Genomic DNA, 5346 nt, shown 5'->3' with positions numbered 1-5346 from the left:
TTTGTAACAACCGTGAATGTAAAGTAGACTTAATGCCATAATTTCATAAAATCTCGGGAACGGTTCACGCGGCCGTCCGCTTGATAACGCGGGTTGTCAATTAACCGCGCGTCATTAGCAACGCGCGAATATAAAAAAATTTGCCGCATTAGAAAATATGGGCATTCTCACGCTGAACACTGTTGGGAGAGAACGTGATGTACCATCCGTCGCCCAACTGAGAAGAAGAATACGAAGCTTGGCTTTCGGATGTCCATTGCAGTCAGGGGAATACGAGGAGTATCCTAGGTCACTCATAGGAGAAGAGAACAGCTGAAAGATCTGCTGATCCTCTACCCGACAATAGAATGCAGAAAATGTCTCCCGTCGTCTGAGAATGTTTGAAAAATGGTTGAACTATCTACCAGTCTCCAGGAGTGGAGTTCCGCGATAAAGGAGATTACGGAAGGTTAACATGGGTCTCAGAGGGGACACATCGGCCAGGAGGTCCGCCAATCACCTCGGAAAACGGACACCTCTACAAAATTATCAGAACCTTTCCCAATTAAATCCCGTTACAGTTCCCGCCAACATATAACGATCCGTATTAATCGCGGAAGAGAAAGAAAGTGAAATATATTTGATGAGAAAAGCGAGATTTATGGCAGCTTATTCAACACGATCTCTCGGCGGAACCAGTTTGACTTTGTTACAAAAAATCCACCGACTCGATAGTAAAAAGAGAATACGTAGCCGGCTGTATAATAAAATATTGTGTAGTTGATCCGCTGAAACCTGTTACGGAGCGAATTATTAATTCATAATTCATTAAACCACGGTATTAGGCGGCCAATGGTATCCGTAAAATGATTAAATTATGTCGGACGAAAAATTTCACGAATAAATCATAGAATTTGTATCAGATTATTTTGTAATATAATTATGCGATAGTAATTGTAGCCTGTCAAATATAATCGAATTTTGAGTTTCTAAAGCTTCTTAATGTATTTGAATACGACCAATCGATCATGATGATGAAACGATTATCGTGAGCACGAAATAAATTGGTCAGAATACCGATTGTCTCGTCTTCTAACTGCGCATCGTGGTTGTATCGCCATAGTAACGCTCATCTAATGCAAATCTCTGTCGACCTGATTGCATTTGTTCTGCAAGAGCAACTCATAAGGTTTTTTTCCTCTCGAAGAACAAACAAGAATCTTGTAAACAAGAAGTTCGTCGTTCAGTTCATTTTTAAATATCCTGCACGTGTAAATTATCAGTTTACTGTGAATTACAGTAGTCAGCTTCGTCGCCATGAGGGAAACTAACCAGATTTCTCCGTTCGGCCCGTTTGTTGTCCCAATATGTAAGCTTATGGTCAATCAGTCGTATAGTCGGGAATTCCGACGAATGTGTATTCGCGTGGGCGGTCGACGGATCGATAAAAGCAGCCTGTGCTATGTCGCATAATCGTAAGCGGATTAAGAATATAATTTTAGATTATCGTCGTGACGTACTGGAAACACGAGTAGTACTCGACCGGCTGTGAGTCATGTCGGTGAGGGCTTACGTTAACCGTCGCTAGGAATTTCGTCGATAACGAGCAGACATGTCCGGTGACAGACGCGTGCGACGGAATTCTCTTATCGCAGTTTTTCCTCCACCATCAGTAATCGTTCTCAATGGAGGCATGTACGGACGTATGTACTGGTATTTCCCTCGGGCTGACGTTGCGCTCGTCACATGCATTATCATCGCTTATCGGTGATATGCTATGAATTGCTATTGGAATGCTGTTCGCACACGTTCCTCCGCGACACCTTGCCACGCAATCCTGACTCACGAAATCGAGGAACACGTGTTCGCGGATCGTGGCTAAGGGGATTAACCCGTTCGCTGCACGTTATTGGTGTTACGTGTTGTACAACGTGTAAAGATAACGGAATTTCAAGGAACACAGTTATGAACTAATTTAATACAAGATGAGTACTTTTTGTTTTGAATCTATATCCTCTAAATAGAGAACGCGTTTACTTCATAAATGAGTACATTTTCGATCGAACTTATCTGCAAAAATAAAGATGGAACTTTGCGTTAAAAAACGGATCGTAAGCAGGAAGCAATGAGCTTTCGGTAAGTATAGAAAGTGAGAACCTATCATGGTATATACGAGAAGTTTCCGCCTACGATCGAAAATCCAAGAAACTTTCTCCTTGACGCAAAACACGACTTCTATGCGAGATAACATTCGCTTTTGCTTTTGCATTCTCAATGAATAATTCAAAATTATTCCACTAAATAATTTTGTTTCTTCGATTTCATTCTGACACAGTATTTGTTATATTTGTTGCGGCTGTAAATTGTCTGTCTGGTTTGTGAAATGGAGAAAATTTCAAAGTTACTAAACGGGAGTTTCTTTAATTGAAATGTTGTTTATAAGTAATGAACAAGTTACAACTTCCAGTCGTATCGGTTGGTATATCGCGTATATTCGAGGCGATTGCAAATAGTGCGCTATTAACGGACATTATCAGGAAGGCACAGTGAAATATTGATCGGCGAATATTACGCGAATCGACCGAGTTCTCGCGTTCAGTCAGATCGCGGATTGGATAGAATGGCTGCACCTTAATGGCTGCACCTGTATCGGCGGCGATCGATTTAAGCTTGTACAAGAAACCTATAAACAGTTTTGTGTATAAGTCTCGTCGTTTTTTTGTTTTAAGAGCTTGTCTTGTACTGATAGCAATCTTTGTTTTCTGTTTTATCCTATACACTTCCTGATAATATGAAACGTTGTGTAATTGCTCATTTTAGTAGAATAAGAATTGTTATTATCTGTCGATCGATTGCCGATCGACTAAGATAATTTCAGGCTAACATCCGAGGAATATTTACCACTTATACAGCGTAGCAATAAGTAAAAATAATATTTAACTTGTGATTAATCGTTTTTCTGACAGATTTTACTTGCATTAAATTCATCAACATCTCTCAGATACTATAGAAAAATTCTGGGATCTGATAAAAATTTATTTACGTCTCATAAAATGATACATGTCAGGCATTTTAGATATCAGTTACATGATTTATGATTACAATATGCCGGATGCAAATTAGGTTAAAGAAGTGACGAGTTATTAAGAAAATCGAAATATGCAACTTTTGACGTGAACTAAATTGGAAAAAAAAATTACAGATAACGGAACGTTACCGAGCGACTCATTGATAATCACAGGAAACTAACGTAATACAGGATTAAACTTGAATTCATAGAGTACTCGACGAGAGTGACTGGTGATTCAGTTTAGATTGGGATTGAGATGACTTGCAATTCGAAAGAAGTGTTTCTAAGAATAAATGGATGCACAATAAAATATTGTATTATCGACGACAGTGCCGAGCACCGATAAATAAAGATTTACAGGAGGACATCCAATATTTTTCTGAAAGGAAACTCGGTTTCGCTTTCAATCACTTATCAGCAGCGTTTATTGATTTCCGATACATACCGACAAGCGTTACTCGCATTTTTTCGCGATAATAGCGCCGGCGCTTTATAATTGACATTCGTCACGTCTATTTATATTTCTCTAACATACAAAGACAAACACAATTATTATAACATATTTTACAATTTTTATATATACAATTATATTGCAATATACTTAAATATTATTAATTGGAATACGTATGCACTGTTTCTTAAAAACTCAATGAAAGAACGGTTGATTAAGTAATTTAATGCCAAGAGCCATTAAAGATAACGAGATATCTTTTCCACTCTACTAAACAATAATAACCAAATAGAATATTGAACGATGCTGTGTTCTGATAACACGGCGGAGTGCAGGACGTTCTTTACGGCGAAAATAAAAGCAAAAGAAAGTCTGGTTTTACCAGATCAAAGGCAGGATCTGGTTTCAAATTGCTATAAAGGAAATGCACCGGTTGAAACGTTTACCGCATTGTGCATTTTGTGTACAGAGTGATCCAGCTGTAGTCTAGCTAGAGCATTCAAATTTTTCTAGCTCGCAAATAAATACGTAGACCCGTCTATAGTACGAATCCTTCGAGCGACAGCGTGGAAGATATCACTTAACCCAGAACCTTATACGATTCTCAAGTTATAAATATGCCTGTCACATCGATTGCCGTTGCGGAGTAGAAATCGCCGCGAGAACCTAACAGTCGCATCCGTGACGATTTTACGATCCCCTTGACGTCGCAGTTACTCCTGGTTAGACGACACGTCTTAATGACTGTGCGACCGTTCATTTGCATCGCCCGTTACGGTGTTCGGTAACGAGGAAGCATATAGTAAAACAAACAGGCGTTCAGATGATCGTTGTAAACCGTACGCGTTGTCCACGGGGCTCGAACACCGTGCATCCATCTCTATACTGCAGAGCTGGAGTAACATTACAAAATGTGATTCATAATATCTACTTCTCAATGAGCAACCTACAATCTTCCAGTCACGAAGTCTACCGCCGATAACGAGCCAGTAATTCCTTTTTCTTTGTTCTATCATTCGAGGCATGTGCTCGCATGATCGTACATCGTGCGGAGTAATCACCGCGGGGAATAAGGGCCACTCGATGATCGCGCATCAAACGAGGAGAAACTAGTCGAACGGAGTTTTCGAACAGGTCGAGATGTATTGCAAATGTAGAATGAAAAAAGTGCTATCTGTATCGATAAATAAACAAGGTACACGTTTAAATTGCTGGATAAACTTTTCTTTTTACCTTTTCATACCGCGGCACTTCCTTCGTTTCCCAACCTCGGTTTTTCTCTTTTTCGTAGTACGCTAATTGATCTGACGAGATTTACATGAAATAAAGATTAATGCATGAATTAATTTTGTTGATAAGTCAAGCTGAATTTGATTCCACACGTAAACTTCTATTTCACATTCATAAAGTTCTGTGGAAAACATCGACTCTGGAACGAGAGGGATATCGTGAGGTAACATTGCATTTTTCTTGTAAATTATACTGTGATACATAGACACTCGGTTACTCGAAGAAGTTGTCCCATTACAGACTATGTGCCGACTTTTCCTGCTGCTTTGATACAGTCGAAGATACGGTACATACATGAGGTGCTCTTATGATACTTGTACATACATATATGTATGTATAGACCAAAGGGAAAACTTAGTGAAACGTAGTCCTCAACAAAATACTTTATAATACTGAAAGATTCATTTTTACATAATTTTTAAACAACAAAGGAAGTAATCAATATTCATGTCAATAAAATCCTTACAATTAGAGTTTAATTTTTAAGGATGTATAGGCTATACATATACTTAAACAATGCTGGCATGTTGAATTTGTTATTATAGATTCCTATTAC

The 5346-nt window shown here is 38.8% G+C and overlaps 1 protein-coding gene across 2 annotated transcripts in view; it reads right to left on the bottom strand.

Moving 5' to 3' along the window:
* The window catches only part of LOC108624843 (uncharacterized), an 87819-nt gene that overhangs the window by 17985 nt on the left and 64488 nt on the right, over nucleotides 1–5346 (bottom strand). The window lies entirely within an intron of this gene.

The sequence above is a fragment of the Ceratina calcarata genome, unplaced genomic scaffold (genome assembly GCF_001652005.2).
Source record: "Ceratina calcarata isolate Rehan_Ccalc_2016 unplaced genomic scaffold, ASM165200v1 scaffold119, whole genome shotgun sequence".
NCBI classification, from domain to species: domain Eukaryota; kingdom Metazoa; phylum Arthropoda; class Insecta; order Hymenoptera; family Apidae; genus Ceratina; species Ceratina calcarata.
The sequence above is the reverse complement of the archived record's forward strand: the minus strand, read 5'-3'. Positions and strand labels throughout refer to the sequence as shown.